General features: G+C 40.4%; 6 non-coding genes across 6 annotated transcripts; 5 read left to right on the top strand and 1 right to left on the bottom strand.

Moving 5' to 3' along the window:
- The first annotated feature begins 3,869 nt into the window (after positions 1-3,869).
- Positions 3,870-3,941, top strand: TRNAA-AGC (transfer RNA alanine (anticodon AGC)). Its single transcript has one exon. It is a non-coding gene; the product is annotated as a tRNA-Ala (tRNA).
- A 6,169-nt stretch (positions 3,942-10,110) lies between these two features.
- Positions 10,111-10,183, top strand: TRNAF-GAA (transfer RNA phenylalanine (anticodon GAA)). The gene has a single exon. It is a non-coding gene; the product is annotated as a tRNA-Phe (tRNA).
- Positions 10,184-10,659: 476 nt separating this feature from the next.
- Positions 10,660-10,771, top strand: LOC114237382 (U6 spliceosomal RNA). The gene has a single exon (XR_003623055.1). It is a non-coding gene; the product is annotated as a U6 spliceosomal RNA (small nuclear RNA).
- Positions 10,772-15,352: 4,581 nt separating this feature from the next.
- Positions 15,353-15,426, top strand: TRNAT-AGU (transfer RNA threonine (anticodon AGU)). The gene has a single exon. It is a non-coding gene; the product is annotated as a tRNA-Thr (tRNA).
- A 922-nt stretch (positions 15,427-16,348) lies between these two features.
- On the bottom strand, positions 16,349-16,422 carry TRNAI-GAU (transfer RNA isoleucine (anticodon GAU)). The gene has a single exon. It is a non-coding gene; the product is annotated as a tRNA-Ile (tRNA).
- Positions 16,423-17,128: 706 nt separating this feature from the next.
- Positions 17,129-17,200, top strand: TRNAA-UGC (transfer RNA alanine (anticodon UGC)). Its single transcript has one exon. It is a non-coding gene; the product is annotated as a tRNA-Ala (tRNA).
- Positions 17,201-20,266: the final 3,066 nt, after the last annotated feature.

Raw genomic sequence — 20,266 nt, 5'->3', positions numbered from 1 at the left:
TGGTCTTTTGACTTCAGGATTTCCATCTCTAAAGAAAAGACCTGCAGTAGGTGTTCTAAAGGAAATCTGCCTGGCATTGAAACTTGCCCTGTTACATGTTGGCTGTGAACTGGTGGCCAAGTAATTACTTCATCTTTTAGGGAGTCTGTTTATCAAGGAGGTGATATAATCATTTAATGTAACCCATTGTTATTACTATTATCCGCTTCTTACCCTTAGCTACATTAAACAAGCACCTTATTTTTTTTATTATTTTGCAAGTATGAAAAAATAATGTGTCATATTGGCCACAGTCTGAACTCAACCTAGGGTTCTGTGAGCAGGATTTCAACTTGCCCTTGGGAAACCCACCAAGTTTCAATGCTCAAAACTCAAACTTTCCTACACCTGGCAGTAAATGATGCTCATCATCTATCACACAGTGGGAAAAGGCATCTTGATTCAGTTCAAGTGCACTTGTTCCTAGATTTGGGGAAAGTTTGAAACCAATAAATTAAAGGGCATTCAACAAGAAAAAAGTAGAAATACCCACCCCAATTCCTCTACTTTGAGGGGTAAAACAATGTATGTTCTCTATAGTGAAGAACATGGAACTTTGAGGTAATTTCAACTAAAGGAAACATCCTACTAAAAACATGAGCCACATTTTTGTTCTCTCAACTTTTCTCCCACCATATTCTAGAAGGCAGAGAAGCTGATATCAGTTCCTGGCGTGCTCTGGAAAAAAAAGTTGCTCCTCCCAGAGCTTCCTGTCTATTCAAACAATGGAGCCATGACAGAAATCAAGAGATAATTGCCCTATTTTCAAGATTTTGTGGTTTCTTGTGTCTTCTAGCTCACCAGTCTTTTAGGCAACATTGATGATCACAAAATGGCTCTAGATTTTTCTATGAATGAACTCACAATGAATGTATGGAGTCTCACTCTAGCCAAAATACATGAGATTTTAGAACTTTAATTCAACAAGTGTCTGAGTAATCTGTTTGAGCCACTGGCCTCTCAATTCAAACTGAAGTTCTGGAAGTCCTCAAGTTCTTTGACAGACACCATAACCATTCTTACCATCCTCAGAGAAAAAGTTGGGGATCCTTTGACGCTGGCCACCTCCTCACTCACACCCAGTAATCCAGTCAATCATCTTGTCTAGGAAGAAGTTGTTCAAATTTCTAATTTATCAACGATTTGTAAAATAAAAATCTTACCGGCATTTTCCAGTTTACAGGCCATATCTTTTCCTCCCTAGTTACTTTCTACATTTCTCTAAATTTGTAACCTTAAAAGCAATACTTAAGTTTCTTTTTTAATGTTGTAAGGAACCTTCCTTAAATCAACAATATCCCTACAGTAGAACAGAATAAACCACTGCAAGTCAATAGATGTTTGTCTGGTTTCTAGCTCTTCATACTCCTGTTGAGCCAAGAGCTCCATGTGAGGAGGGTAAATGCATGGACAAGATTCTCCAGAACAAAGCTGGGTTGTACTAGTCTTGGCTCATATCTACGTAAGGGAAACAAGCAAAGAAACAAAAAACTACCAGGCTCTAAAACGAGACCTAAATCCTGAACCATCAAATTGAAAGTTTAATTTTCTATCAAATTATCCAGGATTAAAGACATTTTGTTATGAAACTCTCTGCAATTCAAAAAATTTAGGTTTCTGCCTAACCTATATATTTTATCCTTTCTTTTGCTTTATAAACCCCATGTGCTAACAAATAGTCACTCCAGACAAATCTTAGGTACAGAAGCTCAAAACTGTCAGCAGATTCCATTTCTAAAACAAACGGGTCTCCTCACAGCTACAATGGGGTCGAGAAAATGTGGTTTCTTACTGCTCTCTTTAGAGCCACAAATACCAGTGACTATTTGCCAAAACCAAAAACTCAACTGCACGCATGCCCTCCTATGTACTGTTTGTCTTTTTTTGAAAGAAAGAGCAGTGAGAGATTCTGCAAACCTTGACATGCTTAGAAAAAACAAGCCAAGTCTTAGGAGGAACAAACACTTTCAGGCTACTTCACTTAGGTTAAAGGGAACTTGTTTCCTGTTTACCTAAAGGAAGAGTCAAAGAGAATGCACCCACCAAAATCCTATGCCAACACGAAGTGTTCTTCATCTTCCCTCCTCTGCATTTTGGGTCAGATATTGTAAATTCATTCCCATCTCCCCATCAAGGTCTAAACTCCCAGAGGTAGCACACACAGTACTATGGTTTAAATCACTATGTGTTACCTTTTATGTCTTTCTGGCAGCATTTTGGCACAATGAGGAAGGAAGTTATAAAAAGGAGGAACATTTAAAACTTTTTTTGGAGATAATTTCAAACATAAAATACAGTTGCAAAAAATATCTTATATATCCAGATTCATCTGTTGTAACATTTTGCCACATTCATTGGTTCTCTTTCTCTCTCTCTCACTTGTTCTCTCTCTCCACACATAAATTTTTTCCTAAACCATTTGACAGTGTTGGCAAACATATCCTTTTACCCCAACATACTTCATTGTATTCTTTCAGGGCACTCCCTTATGTAAGCACAGTAAAATTGTCAAATGTAGAGAATTTAATATTGATACAAAACTATACCCCTCATACTCAAATTTTGCTAATTGTCCCGATACTATCCTTTACTCCATTTTTTTTTTTTTCCAAATCCAGGACCTCTCCATGGTGACACATTTCATTTATGTTAATATATTTTTAGTCTCCTTTAATTTGGGACCATTTCTCAACTTTTCTTTGTCTTTCATGACATTTTCATTCATTGACATTTTTAAAGAGCATGTTACAGTTGATTTGTATAATGTGTTTCAATTTCGGTTTGACTGCCTGATTAGATTCAGGTGATGATGCATTTTGGTCAGAATACAATAGGAGTGTTGCTGTGTCCTTCTCAGTTTATCTCATAAGAGGTACATGATGTCAGTGTCCCTATTATGATGAAGTTAATCTGATAATTTGGGGTAAGGTTTTCTCTGCTGAGTTTTTTAAAGGTCAAGTTACCATTTTCATAAGAAATATGTGAGGATAAATACACTTTGATAAATACATCTTTCTTTATCAAACTGTCACCCATAGCTTGGGCACTGATTGATGAATTTTGCCTGAATCAGTCATCACAGGACAGTGGAAAATGATGATGCTGTCATTTCTTCCACACTATAATTGGCATACTACGTAGGGTAAACTTTCTTTTCCTTCCTTCCTTCCTTTCTCTTTCATTTCCTTTTTTCTTTCTTTCTCTTTCCCTTTCTTATCAGTATGAACTCAAGTATTCTTATTTTATCCATCCAGACTATATTCTTTTTGTTTATTACTCATTTTAATGCTCAGTGTTTCCAAGATTTGACTCATAGATACTGTGCTCAATTATCCTTGAGTACTTTCTTACATACTGGCTCAGAAAGATATTCTAGGCTCATCTTGTACTTTTCCTGTCCCAGCCCTCTGGTGACAACAAGTTCTTCCAGGAGCTTTGGTTCCTTCTAGTGGAAATCTGTATCAAGAAATTAAGATATGGGACTAGCTCCTCTCATTGTTCTTTGAGTGTCATTGATTCTAGGCTCTTCCGGGAGACAGGGCCAGGAAAGGGCTCTTCTTTGCCTTCCTCTATTCAAGTTTTGTGTAGCCGGGTCTTTGGGGGTAGGTTGACAAGCGTGAATCGGTCCTAGGAACGGTGACTTTCTGCTTAGCATGAAATTGCTTTTCTCCTCATGTCACCGCGAAAGAGAATGAAAGAAAGGACTTTCAGAAATAATGGAGCTGTACATAAAGGATCTTTGTGCTAACAATTTCAAGTTCGCAAAAAAAAAAGCAATGCAGATAGATATTGCCATTAAATTTTCTTCAGCCAACTTGACAAGCGTGTGAGGGGGTGTAGCTCAGTGGTAGAGCGTGTGCTTAGCATGCACGAGGCCCCGGGTTCGATCCCTGGCACCTCCAGTGGGAATACCTTACATCTTGTTCAGCGTGTCTTTAGCTTTCTTCTTACTCTCTGGTTTTCTTACGTGTTGAAACTTCTTCGTCTCTCATAATTCAAGCCGATTTGCTCAAACTTATTTGTCCACCTTTAAAAGCCATCCACTCTAGTCACTGAGCAGCCACTCCTATGTTGGCTAAAGTCTGTACTACACAAAAATTAACTACTGGGGAAAATTAGAGTTCTGAGAGCAGGAAAATCACTTTGACCATACCCCCACCTCATCTTTCATCAAACTAGCATCAGGAATCAGTTCAACGGGGTTTTTCCTGGATTTGGAGAAAGTTTAAAATTAAGAGGCTAGAAAGTCTGAAGTCAACCTGCTCTAGTACTTTGGGGAACAAAGTTCCTTCTCTGGCATGAAGAGCACAGGATTCTCTGGTAGTGAGACGTAGGACAGACTGGCTGCATAATGTGTTGGCCACAAGGCTTTCTGAAATGCACTGGTCACAGACACATGAGGCTGGCCATGATGACAGCTATAGGAGAGAACGCTCCAGCCAAAGAAGCAAGCCACTCTCTTGAGTCCTTGCCCTCTCTTAAAAGCTTGAGAGTGGATGTTCACCAGTGCCAGGTTTGAGCTGAGAAGGCAGGAGATACTCATTCACCACACAGACTTGCTGGTCTGTCCTGTCCTGTTTGGATCCCAAAAGGAAAGAAGTAAAAAGAGTACAGGAAAACTTCTTTTCTCCTTCTACTTGTCCTGAACTCTCACTCTGGGTATGCTTGGGAGAGCATCACCTCTTGAAAAGGCTGCTAAAGGAGATACACAGCTGAAGCCCTAAGCACTTATGGAAACATCAAAGAACACAGATTTAGGACACTGGTCTCCAGAGATTTGGGATAGTTGCTTGGTACTTGTGGGACGATTCCACCTTTTCCTACAAGTAGTTTAACTTCGCGGTCCTATTAATAACAATGATTTTGATGAATCAACATGAATTTGATTATACAATCCAGTTTACGAAGTAAAAAAGTTTTTGTGTCTCACCTAAACCAGGGGAAAATGTTGTAGAGGGAGACCTGAATGCAAAGCAAGAGGTTTGAGCGAAAGAGAAAAGCTATTCTTGGTCACAGAAGAGGTGAATGGTTTGATTTGTGTTAGTTTATTGTTTGTTGCAAACAATTGGCCACTTTCAAGAAGCCAAGTCACATAAAGTGATTGGCCCTTGTAAAAGTTTCATTTCAGCAGTTTGGGAACATTGCATCTCTCTTACCTTATAAATTTGGTTGACTAGACGCGCAAAATCTCCAGTAGTTCTCTGAAATTAACCTACATGCACTCTAGGGGGCGCACTCTACCCAAGGTAAATGTCTCGTAAAAGAAGCGCCCCACCAAGCTATTCCATGCCATTGTGAAGTCGAGTTCTCCACGGAAGACACTCCTTCCACTCTCTCAGAGAGACTTGAGACCCACTACGTCTGCCCATCCCTTGTATCTGGTGATTCAGCCAAACATGTTCTAGGATCACGTTCTTGAAATCTACAGTATAATTGAATTGTATTAAAGACTTTTTTCCTTCCGGTAGAGGAGTCAGTTGCAGCTTACAGATCCTCCCTGGAGCGTCCTCACTCTGATACGCAAACCTTCCTAACATACCTTCCTCTGGCGCTCTATTTTCCCCTGTTCCTGTCATTCCCCCATCGTCATTTCCTTCCCCTTCACTGCAGCATTTAGTCTCTGGCTCAGGCTTCTCAACCTTAATTGCCCTCACTATCATCAATGATTTCAGCGTTTTAGCTGTTGTTCTGTTTTGAATACACACACACATAATCATGAGGGTGTCAGCAACATAAGCTGGTTTCCCAGATTTTAAATATATCCCCTTTTCTTTTTTTTTTTTTTTTTTACTTTTTTTTTCTACTTGATTTTATTTATTTATTTATTTTTGGCTGTGTTGGGTCTTCGGTTCGTGCGAGGGCTTTCTCCAGTTGCGGCAAGCGGGCGCCACTCTTCATCGCGGTGCGCGGGCCTTTCTCTATCGCGGCCCCTCCCGTCGCGGGGCACAGGCTCCAGACGCGCAGGCTCAGCAATTGTGGCTCACGGGCCCAGCCGCTCCGCGGCATGTGGGATCCTCCCAGACCAGGGCTCGAACCCGTGTCCCCTGCATTAGCAGGCAGACTCTCAACCACTGCGCCACCCGGGAAGCCCCCCTTTTCTTATAAAGAAATTTTCGTTTTCGTTTTGTTTTTCCAACCTTGGAATCCAAATGGAACTATCATAATCAACTCTGCTTTGTTAACTGATCTATTCTGTTTGTGATTTAATTTACAGATTTAAATATGAAAATCTAAAGTTCACTTGGAAAAATCTAGGAATGTTGGAGGGTAAGAAATTTCAACACACTACTTAGCAATACATTTTTTTTTTTTTTTTTTAAATTTATTTATTTTATTTATTTATTTTTGGCTGTGTTGGGTCTTCGTTGCTGTGTGCGGGCTTTCTCTAGTTGCGGCGAGCGGGGGCTACTCTTCATTGCGGTGCGCAGGCTTCTCATTGCGGTGGCTTCTCTTATTGTGGAGCACGGGCTCTAGGCGCATGGGCTTCAGTAGTTGTGGCACTTGGGCTCAGTAGTTGTGGCTCACAGGCTCTAGAGCGCAGGCTCAGTAGTTGTGGCGCACGAGCTTAGTTGCTCTGCGGCATGTGGGATCTTCCCGGACCAGGGCTCGAACCCGTGTCCCCTGCATTGGCAGGCGGATTCTTAACCACTGCGCCACCAGGGAAGCCCAGCAATACATTTTTAATTCACTCCTACTTTGAGATTTTCTTTGTGTGTCTGTGCATTGGGGGGAGGGATGCGTATTGTTACAGTCAGTCACAAGACACTGTCACAAGACAAGACACAAGTCACAAGACAAAATGACCCATAAAGGAAGAACTTCTCTACTGTGTGTGTGTCAATGTGCTATGTATGGTGTATATGTATGAGACTCTATTTGACATCAGGCGATCTTTATTTCACTGCTTTATTAACCTGGTGACATGAGGAAAATACCTGAACATCACTGGACGTTTTAATAACTACCCGAGCCTTCTCATTTTCCTTACTGTCAAAATACCCTTGCAGCTGGCATACCATCACTGGTAGAGTTTTGCCTTTGTCTGGAATGTCCATATGTTAAGGGCTCCAGAAAGAACAATATTAAGCATTCTTAAATGAAGGATTAGTTCACCACTGAGATTAGAATACTGAAAACTGAAAGGAGAAGAAAAGCAAGGTCATAAAGATTCAGGTATGACAATCCAATTTCTTCTTAATATCGAAACTTCTTTCTTGATATTCTTTGATCTCAATACTGAATCACTTTATTTTTATTTTATTTTGCCATATATTCGTGCAACAGGTTCAAGCTAGTATCTTTGATGCAACCTTTCATAATGCCTTGGCAGTCATAGTTTTTTAAATTAAGTGCCATTTTATAAAAATCCCCTGGATCACTAATGAAATTATGAAAAATATTAAACATCTACTCCTATTGACCTTTTAATTCAATCTTCCTTTCAAAGAACTCTTTTTATTTTGAATTTATTTCATGTTATGATGTTAATGTTACTTATGTTTTAAGTATGTTGGTAGTTTAGTCATTTTGCAGTGGTTTCAATCTGATCTATTTTGGTATACAGAAGTCTATGTTACTGAGCTATATATGACTTCCATTTCTGTCACCGTGGCCACTATTTTCATAATCCCATTGGACAAGGACAGTGATGGCTAAGGAGAAGCTTCCAAACATCAAGAGGATGGGTCATCTTGTCAACTGCCTATTAAGATCCCCCTCTTAGGAGGTTGCTCTTTGGAGAGCATCTACATTGAAAATAATCCTTAGATTATTTAGTAATCTATCCCTCTGCCCATTTAGTAAAATCTATCCCTCTGCCCATTTAGTAAAATCTATCCCTCTGTTTCTTTCCCAGACCTCTCTGTCATCACTTTTCAGCAATTTTCCCTCCAAGTACTAATCATCCAGCCAAACTATTAGTCACTTGTCTTGAATTAGTGTGGATCCCTATGCTCTATCTGTTCTTCCAAGTAAAATGAACAATCACGTGCTCTGCGTGAAGTCATGCCCACTGGGGGGATTTACCTTCACCACTGGCCTTCAGGTGCTATGGTAGCTGCTTACTTTTGTGTGGTGCCAGCATAGGGTGCAGAATTACTAATAAACCAGTCCTGTTTTGTTTTTTGTTTTTTTCTTCCTCAGTTACAGGGAACTCACTATGAGGCTATGAATGGGGTTTGAAGAGATAGAGAAAAAGTACCAAGTGTAGGAGCCATGGGAATATAAGCCACTTTTCCATGCAAATGACTCATGTGTGTCGGCCCTGCTCATATATTCTGTTTATACTTAATAATGAAATGATGCTGTGCATGCACAACTTTATGGCTAGATGGATTAGAGAACAGGTAGGTCACGATTGGAAGTTCAAGTCTCATAGTGACTCATGCCCAAGCATTTATTCTCTCTCATAACATAGACCAAAAACGATTTTTTAACAAGAGAATAAAAATTTGAGGAGGATGTCATAGTTTTGCACCAAATCCCAAAGGTTTGTCCTGTGAGTCACTAATAGAAGAATGCCAAAAACTCCAAATACCATCTCTGTCTTACATAGACATTTGAGTACTCTGCTGGGTCAATACAGGTAAAGTGATAGTGTAGCTTTCGTACAGCCTGGACCTATTGCAGAACTTTCTCTTGTTCTGGGCTTTAAATAAAACTGGTAGCTTTACAGGCTACTTGTTAAGACCATCACATTATTAGGTCTGAAAGACTCTATATTGCCTCCAAAATTCAAAGAGGTCCTCTAGGCTTACCTTTCTCACAAGTTTTAAAATTTGTTCAACTAAGTCTTTTTCTGTTCCCTTCATAATTTTACCACCACCAGTTGTAACATATTGTGGCAGGTTGTAATGAATTGCTCTTTGTTCAACTTCTCACAAAATAGTCTCACCTGGAGTTTTTCCATGCAGACTATTCATGTAGGTTATTTCTTCAGTCACTTCAAACTGACATTGACTCCTTGAATAAACTACTGAATAATGTCAGTAACATCTGTTAGACTGACTCATCAAGAGTCAAAGAAAATGATGCCAGATCATTTGTCTTATTTTTAAAATCAACTCAATGTTGCTCCTGATGTCCTCAAGGCTCAGTCAGTGGGGTCTTAGATTTCTTTTCTCTAGACTTTTTTTTTTTTTTTTTGGCCACACCCTGTGGCTTGTAGGGTCTCAGTTCCCTGACCAGGTATTGAAACCTGGACTACAGCAGTGAAAACTTGGATTCCTAACCATTAGGCCACCAGGGAACTCCCTGGATGTATTTCTTTGGCTACTACAAGTAAACACTCTGTAATTACTTCTCCGTGATAAATGGTTTCCTTGCACAACTTACAGAGGAGCCAATTATAGAATGACTTGGTTGCAACCTCATCTTCATTAAAAACATTTTTGTGTGTGTGAAGAAATTCTGTTGCAATGAGATATGCCATTTCAAAATTTCTAACTTTTGTGACAGTTGCTGTCCTGCCAGTTGGAGTACTGTGACGAGTGGTTATGAACCTGTATATACACTGGTAATGAACCTGTATATTGCATTCTGGTAATGAACGTGTATATTGCATTCTTTTAGCAAATTTATAGCGTTATTGGATTCCATTCCTCGGCATTTTTGGAGATTGTGAGAGAGGAAGGATCAAAAAGAAGAGATAAATAGGGATCCCCAAAAATATTGCCTTTAAGTTCCCTTACTTTCTCAACAATGTCCTGGGTCAAGTGACGGATGCAGGGGAGCAGAAAGGCTTTCCATTGAATCCCTCATTATCACCTCTCTTTAAAATCTGCTTTATATCACTTTGTTATAAAGCAGAAACTAACACACCATTGTAAAGCAATTATACTCCAATAAAGATGTTAAAAAAAAAAATCTGCTTTATACCTGTCCATCCCGCGCTGCCAGGAATTGGATCCAACTGGCATACATGGAAAACAATATATTCCAAGTCTTCCTGGGTGGGCAAATATATTGGCCAACTAGATAGCCATACTTAAGGAACCTGAAACCATCCAAAGACCGAAGTTGAAAATAATCTAAATATTAAAAAGAAAAGTCAAGAAGTTGTCTTTTCAGGTAGCTGAAATAGCTCAGCTGGGAGAGCGTTAGACTGAAGATCTAAAGGTCCCTGGTTCAATCCCGGGTTTTGGCAAGTTCAACATTTTAGTGAATACGAAATGATGCTCACGATACACCATACTCCTTTAGCATGTTAAAGCCTAATTGCACAATAAACACAATGCTGTGGCCATAGTTCAGCCATGCAGGAGCTCGCAGTTGAGGCCCACGTTTATTGTTTTTAAATGATGTGTAAGCACTGCTACTTTAAAAAATAATAATAAAATATTATGTGTGCGACACTGAAAAACGAGGAACGATCACTGAGTCACTGCGATGTGTACTGCGCACAGCAGCAGTGGGAAGGGAAAAAGCTGCCACGTACCGTCTCTGTCACAAGTACTCTCTGTTGTAGCCCGACAGCAGCCATAGATGATGTGTAAATAAATGAGGTTGCTGTGTTCGAATAAAACTTTATACATGGACACCGAAATTTGAATTTCATATAAATTTCACGTGTCACGAAATACTATTCTTCGTTTTATTTTTCAACCTTTTAAAATAAAAACGGTGCTCACATACTTCGGCAGCACATATACTAAAATCGGAAAGATACAGAGAAGGTGAGCATGACCCATTGCGCAAGGATGACACGCAAATTCGTGAAACATTCCAAAATCATTCTTAGCTTGCAGGCAAGGATCCCATTGCAAATACTCAGAACTTTAAGAGCAGGCAAGATTTCAGTTGCTTTCTGCCAGTTAAAAATAACTGGAGTCATATCCCGGCCGCCCCGCCTTCCCCAATAACTAGAGAACAAGTGCGAACATTGCAATACTAAACTGCTAGGGGTTCGAACGTTGTTTCCCCAGCTAAAAATTTGAAAGCTTAACTAACGAACTACCCAAACCTATAGATCTAGGTACTGCACATATAATCAACTAATTCATTTGGTAGATCTTGTCCTAGTGGAAATCTCCTCTGCATTCTCTTCATTGCAGAGAAAACTCCATTTGAAAAAACTCTATAATAGCTAGCTCTCTGGAATACTTTGTTTTCCTCCTCCTTTCTTTCTATCTTCTGTGTCTTTAAGAACCAGAGCTGTAGCATCCACTAGAAAATGTCACTGCAAGGTTTGCAGACCATGCTGCTGGAACGGAGGTGTTTCATTTCGCTGTAAGTATTGTGAATTCATCCTTTGTCTCTAATTTCCCCACATGCAGTTAAATTCTCGAGGAAGCACGCTACTCTTCCTCACATCCCTCTGCATTATGTTTTTCATTTTTCTTCCCATCTGTGTAAGCAGAGGGGAAGAAAATTGAAGGAGTGAGTATTTGAAGATACAAGGGTTGGTTCCATAATGGGCTTTTCTCTTTGGGTGGATGGAACTGCTACTCAGGCAGTCCCTTGGCAAGCAGACCTCAGAGACCGCTAACTTTGGGAAGACCATGTGTCTTTTCATCTGGGCTGCAGTGCCCCTTCTCTTGATGTAGCCGCAAGACCAGATTCAGAGTAGGAGCTTCACAAAATAAAGGAGCTGAACAGATTAAACTCTTCTGCCAACTATTAGATCCTCGAAGACATCCAGAAAAGGAAGGTAATTAGTCAAAAACTTTTTCTCAGCAGCCACATGTCTGGGTGGATGTAGCTGAGTTGTGGCGAGATTACGGAGCATGGAAGATGTCCTAGGTTTAATCTTCCATATTTCCATGATCGCACTTCACAGCTGTAGTTTCCTGACCATGTCAGAACCTCTTCTCTTTTTCTCTCTTTTTTTTGGTGTTTTCTTACTTTTATTTTGCATTTCTCTACTCATCTTTTCCTGCTCACATTCAAGCGAGACTACTTACCTAATTTAGTTGGTTGCTTTAAGCACTCAAGCATTTCTACTCCAAGGGCTTTGGAGTCCATTACCGAACCTGATTGTGTCAGAACAAGGAAGGCTGCGTGGAGTGGGATAACAAAGGAAGACACTGTTCACCCAGGGCAGTAAACATACCAAATGCACATTCGCGAGCCAGTAAATGATTCATTTGCAAAAATAATTGAGGATGGGGGGAGGGGGGAAGAATGGGAAGAGAAAAAAATAAGAAGACCATGCACAACTTCCTACCCCTATTTTCTCAACTGTGCCTTTCTTGAGAGACAGGTTTCTGAGGAGCAGAAGGCCTGCCCACTAATTTTCTTCCACTCCCTCCTTATCTCCCAGGCTCCACTGAGGGCAACTCAGTGCAGTCACCAGACATTGAAGTCGACAGATCTCAGTTCTATCTGCATGGGTAGACGTTGCACAATAAATCCACTTCTCATAAGAATGCTGTTGTTATCCAAACCTCAATTCGTTAAAATGAATATTTGAGTCAGTGAGTGTAGAGTTTTCTAGTGTGACTGAAATAGCTAGATTGAGAGATCCTTTAGCATAAGAGTACCCGTATCTTTTCCCATAGTTTGGTGGCGATGGTTATGTTTAGTCAATAATTCTTTCCCATTCGCATGTAGAAGCTTCCTGACCACAGACACCCTCCTCCATCCTTGAAGTGAATTGTCTAGGGGGCTGAAATGGGGGGGGGGGTTCGAAATTCCATGCTTTGCCATCATATATAGATATATTAAGGAAACCCTGCCTGGTACATGTCAGAAAATCACACAGAAAACACTGGAGAAGCCAGCAGCTAAAGTTGAAAGGCTCTGGGGGGAAAATGGCCATCATCAGCTGCATAGACAGAAGTGATCCCATCTCAGAGGTTTCAGCTATTTAATTTTATTCTTTTGAATTTCTGTGCCAATCTTTCCTGTCAGTCATTGCATTCTCGGAGGGAAAGGAATGTGAGGGCTTTGTTCTCTCTGCTACTCTTACTCTGCTGCCCCGTGTCTGTTCTTAAAAATTGCCCTCCTTCAAATGAAAATGAAGAGTAGGTGCATTTCTGAAGTTTTGTTCTGATGCTATTTGGAACAAAACTCACAAGATGAAGTGTGTAGTAAGAACTGAGAACAATCTCAGAATGTGATAGTGCATGCGCAACAGCCGGAACTTCTGATTCAGCATAGGTGGGGCTCCACTCCAGGCTGCCCAATGGGGTTGAGTTCATGCATTCATGTCGTGGCATTAAATTGTTGAAAACTAACCTTTCTGTTACAAAATTTTAAGACAACAAATCAGCTAGCTTTTTTTATCATTGATAATTCTTTGGCCAGATAAGGAAGATGCCAACAGAATGAATTGTAACACCCTGCTGACAATATTAGAATCTGGTATCTGGGTAACAGACCCAAAATAAAAGGAGTTTTATGGAACCATTAACAAGCTTTGAAGACTGGTGGTTACTTTCCAAGGAAGTCAGCATTAAACTTTTGGAATCAAAGCTCATTAGTTCATTTTCTTTTTATCACGTGCAAATAATCATCATTTTCCCCCCTTCCCAAAATTTTATAATTCTCTCTTTTTTAAAACTGTCTCATTACTATTGTTTCTAAGCCAAGCCTGATTATTTTAAAAAGTGAGTTACTATGGTAAATCCCTCAACCTCTGTTGCCTACCTTTCTTCAAGAACCCAGGAATCATTCTGCCCACCCCTCTCCCTCCCTAACCACCACTTCCAGATGAAGTTTGTCACCAGATTGTCTTACTTCCACTCACTTAACTTTCTAGACCGATGGTGGTTCTCTAACCTGGCTGGCCATCTGTAAAATCTGAAGAGGATTTTAAATTATAAAGATTCCTGCCTTATTTTTAATTCATTTACGAGTTGTGTGGTGGGCCCAGCAATCTATACTTTCATCAAGTTCTCAAGCCATTCTCCAGGTCGGGGTACTACTGACATTCGTCTACAGTATTTATGTACCTTTTTCTCTCTACCTTGGAAGGTTGCTTGTGGTTGACTTTGTTATTTATCATAACATTAATGTTAATATATTTAAATTTTTATTTAATATATTAAGTGTATATTAAGAAATATTGATATATTTTCATATATATTTCCAGGGACATCCCCAGAGCCAGTTGAGTTTCTGTCTTGTTAATGGGCAGAGAGGGGAACTGACTTGTGGTACAGAGGAACTGGAGAGTTAGTTATGTTATTTCTGTTCTCAGAAAGATAGGACCTCACACTGGTAAGAGAGGTCGGAATGAAACTTCAAAGTAAGACAGAAGATGAAATGATTTAGGATTACCTTAAAATTTAAAAAAAAATCTTAAATTCGTATCTGGGTTGACTGACAGGTCAAAATTTGGCTAAAGACAATAGCGTCTACTTTGAGTTTCAGCGGTTTTAAGGTTTGGGGACTTGTTCAGTTGCATGAAGGGTGTGACAAAAAGTTAATTTGCTTTTCATTTTCAGGTCATGTCCCCAAGCCATGTATCATCCCCCTCCTGTTGTCTTCTTTTGGTAGAAGTCTGCTTAACACAGTCGCAGTATTTGATGGGAGGGTCTATTCTGAGGTTTTCAGAACCAAGTCCTTAAGATCCCGCCGCAGGGTTCCCGATCACCTGCTGGGCCAAGAGATTTGCGAGCAGGGACTGTCTTGCCTTGTCTTCATTTAGCTCGTGGCCGTTTTGTGTCCTCTCTCCAACTGGACCTTTATTTCCAGAGGCAACTTTATTTTCCTCTTCGAAGTTTCTGCCCAGCTTTGTCAGCCGCGGTTCTGCCAGTCAGGAGCAGTGGAGGGGCAGGGATACCGGTGTAAAGATGTGGGAAACGCCTGGTAGCGCAGGGCCTTTTCCAGAGAAGGAGCAACCAACCCAGGTGCCCGCGGCGAAGCGTGGGGACTCAGGCGCCAGCACGGAGAGGTTGAGGTAACCCTGACCACAAGTGGACGAGGTAGATTTTGAGGCCTTTATGGTTTTGCTAGTTTCGTCTCCTGGAGAAAATGGTCCACTCGGAATATTGATTTCCTTGCAGTTTACCAAAGTCAGTGTCCCAGTGCTTTCTGAGGAAATCTACGCGTAGTCCCTGCCCTTCTATCTTGCTTGAACTTTTCTGCCTGAGTTTCCCTGAGGCAGTATCGAGGCTCCACGCCAAATACAGTGAGGTCATGCAGAGCGAAAGGAAAAAAAGACAGATGAATAACGCTTGGGTCAAAGCTGTTATTCATTGTTTGGGTGGCTCTGACCCCAGTCAAAAGCCAAGGGTATGAAAGTTCACGAAAAGATGACTTATTATTAAAAAGAGATGAATATATAGTTCCCGTCTCAGGCCCTATTCTGAAATACATCAATACAGAAACATTCTCTGACAGAAGAAAACCGAAATAAGGTCACAACGTGGGCTCCGTGGCTTAGTTGGTTAAAGCGCCTGTCTAGTAAACAGGAGATCCTGGGTTCGAATCCCAGCGGGGCCTCTCTAGGTGTGACCTGTCTGGTTCTCCAAGTGTATCTTTTGCTCTCTTAAAATTCGACTTTGGCGGGGTTTTTCCTACCAGCAGCCTACCAGCCACCCATTAATAGGTAGTTTCCAAAGGCTTTGGAAACAAAATGGAACTGATTTTATTACATCCGCACAACGCAGGACCATGTTAAGAAAGCAAAGAGCAGGGCTGTGATTTTAGTGTACTGCCTATTTTCTTAATGTTTCCTTTTGGAAATACAAACCACATCTTCCCTTGGGATTTTCCTTGCAATGTTATCTCAGGTATTCCAATCCTAATTTCATGTAAAGAATTAAGAACAACGAATTGAAATTCAGAGAGGGATTGTAGACTCTGGGCGGGGATTTTAATACGAAGCTCGCCAGTGCTCGAGATTATAATTCAATGGTAGGTGTGTGGGAAGACTGAGAGTGGGTGTGGAGGTAGATGTGATTAGCCCAAGAAATTTGTGAAAGCATAGAATGTCGATTTAATGTTAGTCAGGGACGGCTGCATAATATACGGGACCAGAGCAAAATGAAAATGTAGGGTCCCTTACCCAAAAAACAGGGAAAGATGCCGGTAAAGATAATAAAACGTAAATTTAGCTTTTTTTCTTCCTCGCTTTCTCGACCTGTTATGGTATTTCTTAATTTGCTATTTGATGTCATTATTATTAAGGGAAAATAGCATCGTAAATTATAAGAACGAATTTTACTATTCATTAAAGATGAATCAAAAATCACAGGGCATTGCAATCGCACGCATACGGGAGAAGCAAGGAATGCCGGATATTTCCTTCGCTTATGTGACATCAGTTACAAGACCTCAATTCAAAGGTTGGAGTGTCAAGGACTAGGTCGCGGAGGTTGCTAAAATTGCTCCTTCTACCGACTGTAGGCTGAACCACTCAGCTGGCCGAAACCCGGAATTGAACCAGGGACCCTTAGATCTATCAGTCTAACGCTCTCCCAGCTGAGCTATTTCGGCTCCTTAAAAATAAGTTTCTCTGACACATATTTCAAAACTGAGATTGTTTTCAACCCGTTTTTAGAATGTTTCAGATTCTGCAAGTGTTGCTGTCTAATTGTCCAATATATTTACCCACCACAAAAAGTTTGGAATGTCTTCCATGTATGGTGCTTGCATCCAATTCCTGGCAATGTGCGACGGTAGGAGAGAGAAGAGAAGTAATAGGGATTCATTGGAAAGCCTCTCTGCTACTCCGACACAGCTCAGAAAATTACAGTAAAAAAAATTTAATTTCTTAGAGTCCCTTATTTTTTCTTCTTTTTGTTTGTTCTTGCATAATCTTCAAAGATGCTGAGAAACAGATTAATTTTTGTGAATGTGGGATCAGTTTTCTGTTTCCTGGTGATGATTTCGAGTGATGATGAAAGGTGATGATTTCCTTTCTTTTATGCTCTTCCATCTACTCTGTCTTTTGGCCCAGGTGAGAAGGTCTTGGAGAGGACTGACCCGGCTGAGAAGAAACCACGAGCAGGAAAGGTAAAAATTTGGGTTTAGAATTTACTATTCTTGAGCATAGAGAGCCACCCAAAAAAATCTAATTTAAAAACCGTAGAAATAGTGGAGTTAACAGAATAAATTTTCTGACAAAAGAAAATAGCTTTGCCAAAGAATACAGAAAATGGGCATATTTCCTAATATATCGGAAAAAAAGCCACTGTTACTTGGGGGTGTAGTTCAGTGGTAGAGCGCATGCTTTGCATGTATGAGGCCCCGGGTTCAATCCCCGGCACCTCCATAAGTACTTCGTTTTCTGGTCTCCAATATATTTTATATTTTTACATTCCTTCAGTCCCGCGGAATCTGCTCTTCTACTTTTCCACCTTTCGTCACTTTTTTCCCCCTGCTTACATGGAAAGTAAACATGATTGCTGGGACAGCAGAAGGAATAAACAAGAGAAGGAAAAAAAATAAATAAATAACAGGCTTATTCCACATCCGCGAATGTTCCCAATTTAACCAGCTTTTTCACCTGAACTACCATTTTACAATACTACTTAAGAGAAGAAAGATCCAAAGTAAGACGGGAGAAAAGAAAAAGAAAGAAACCCGTGTGCAATTTCTTTGGCCAGAATAACTAATCCTAAAGACAGTAGCCACGTGAAAAATTAGGGTGCTGTGAGCAGGATTCCAACCGTCCCTGGAAAAACACTTTGAACTGCAAACCAAATGCCTTAGACACACAACTATTCATGAACTTTTATCACATACCTGGAATAGAACACATGAATTCGAACAAAGACTTCTGTTTCTCCAGTAAGAGCCCAGAAAAAGACAAAATAAAGAAAGCCCCACCACCAACCTGCTTTAATTTTGGAGACAAAGTGATGTTCATCCCTTGCCCTAGAGAACACTTGACTTTCAAATAAATTCAAGTAATGGAGAGGTCTTGGTTTCTAAAATGTCAGCCATCTCTTTGTTTCCGTCCCATCCTTTCCACTGAATTCTCAAAACGTTGAGAAGCAGATGCTCAGCAGCAAGTGGGTGCGGTGGAGGCAGGAGACGTTCCTTTTCAATAAACCAGACCTCGTGGACAGTATTTCTGCTCAAAGGTTGTCCTTTGGGGACTGGTGGAATTGATGCTGTTTCCTTTTACAGACAGCTTAAGAGATCTGCAATTTCTGCAGAGATAATCACTTTACTTGGAAGCTGATGGCAGAAAATGGGACTTTTATTGGTCTTCTAAGGAAACTTTAGGACCATAACAATAACCAGTATAAATCAAAGAAGAATGAGATCAGCCTAGGAGCAATCTCATTTCTTTGTTTTTCACAAGTACTAACAATAACCTCCTTATCTATTCGTCTTTTTTTTTTTTTTTTTTTTGGCCGCGCCACGCAGCATTTTAATCCCGCGACGAGGGACTGAACCCGTGACTCCTGCAGCGGAAACACCGAGTCTTAACCACTGGACCACCAGGGAAGTCCCATTACCTACACGTCTGAACGCATAACTTTAAGTTCTCACTCTACCTACTCTTCGGAGGCTTTCTACTCCTAGCCACATACATGTCCAAACTTGAGGTTCAGAGATGTCCACAGAATTCCAGATTCAGGTTATAATGTGTGTAGGTAGACATCCTCAAGAGGCTATCTTGTAGGCATTTAAAATATGTCATACCAAAACCCAAACTCAACGTTACCCCTTTATTACCCCGCCTTATGCTCCCGACACAAAAATAAATCAACAAACCAATAACAACAACAAACAGAATTCCCACCACTTCCCCTGTTTTTATTAGCTTTGCGAAAGGCATCACTGTCTGCATAATCCAATCTACCTGTAAGTCTTCCTAAGTATTAGGTATTGGACTCCAGTAAGAGTCCAAATCCTGTGTTATTCTACCACGTTACATCAAATTTCTCCCTTGCCTTTCCTCGTTCAATTCACTGTTTTATTTGTCTAGTAGACCCTTGAAAGCACCTCCGAAGTTGTCTTTCAGTCTAGATTAAGACAGAGCAAAACATCACTGGATTGTATACATTTATGACTTTCTCATTCTATTGCTGCCCTGGATTTGCCCCTCAATATCCTGCTTTTCAGAAGCTAGTTGAAGCCAATGGCAGGATGTGAGAAGTGAAGGAACACCCTAACATGCTCTAAAGACCTTCCTAGAAGAAAGCCAAGTTCCATCTGGCTTCCAAATAAAAGTTGGAAACAATGTAGGGGAAAAGGAAAAATGACTCCTCAATAAGAATCAGGGCAATCATCAGTTATAGATTTACTGAAGTATAGGGTCTATCTGGTTGTGTAGCTCACTGGTGGAACATAAGCTAAGCATGCAGGAGAATCCAGGTAATCTTGGACTCCATTATTGCTTTTCCCTTTCCTCACGAATACTGTATTTCAAGAACACATCCAAATTTCCCCATTAAAACAAATTCTTTTGTCATTTTTTTTCCCCTGCTCACATCCAAAGTAAATCCATTACCCAAAAGATTGCTTTTAAGCTGATCTATTTCAACTCTATGACTCTGGCATCTACCAACCTAACTGCATCAGCACAAGTAAGATAAGAAATAAGAGAGTGAGCCCATGCTCCCTTTTGTTCCATATCACAGTTTACACAGGAAAAGGAAAGAAAAAGATACAAAAGAAAGGAAAAGAGGCTCATAGTCAATTTTTGTTAAAGGATTCCTTTGTGTTCTGGGCTCTGCCTGTGTCAATTAAAAGACTGAAGACTGAGGAACAGAAAACCTACCCACTGATTTTCTCTCCTCCCACTCCGTTCCCACACCCATTGTTGCTAGTAGTTGAAACTAATTACCAAATGTGGCAGGATATCAAACACCAACTTTCTCAAAGTGAGGGAAAAAGGGAACAACATCTCTCAAGGATTGCTGTGCTTTCCAAACTTGAAAGTGGAGAAAATTATTATTGCTGATGACAGTAGAGATTTGGTCAACATAGCTTAGTCGGAAGAGCTCTAAAAGGCTGGACTAAAATCAGGATTCCCTCCCCATGATTTGAAAAGCCCACAGTTTGTGTCAAAACAAATTCTTCTTCCTGTAACATGTCACCCTAATACAAATGCTTCTGAATTCACTTTCTCAAGAAAAGGGCTTAGAGGGCTAAGGCAAGAAGAATTGGAATTCAGTCGTCCCTGCCTTCACAAGTAAACACTTATGTCCGGTATTTTCAAGCCATTAAATGAAAAGCTTCCTGGATTACTTCCATCAATATCATATGAAGATCATGATAAAGAAGTATAGTTTAGGGCTTTGGACTCATGGAGGTCATTGGTCTTACACAAAGCTGAAAGCATCGCAGTGAGAAAAGAGCTATTACCTCTGCTCTTTCCCAC

This window comes from Balaenoptera acutorostrata, chromosome 10 (assembly GCF_949987535.1).
Source record: "Balaenoptera acutorostrata chromosome 10, mBalAcu1.1, whole genome shotgun sequence".
In the NCBI taxonomy this organism is placed as follows: Eukaryota; Metazoa; Chordata; class Mammalia; order Artiodactyla; family Balaenopteridae; genus Balaenoptera; species Balaenoptera acutorostrata.
The sequence above is the reverse complement of the archived record's forward strand: the minus strand, read 5'-3'. Positions and strand labels throughout refer to the sequence as shown.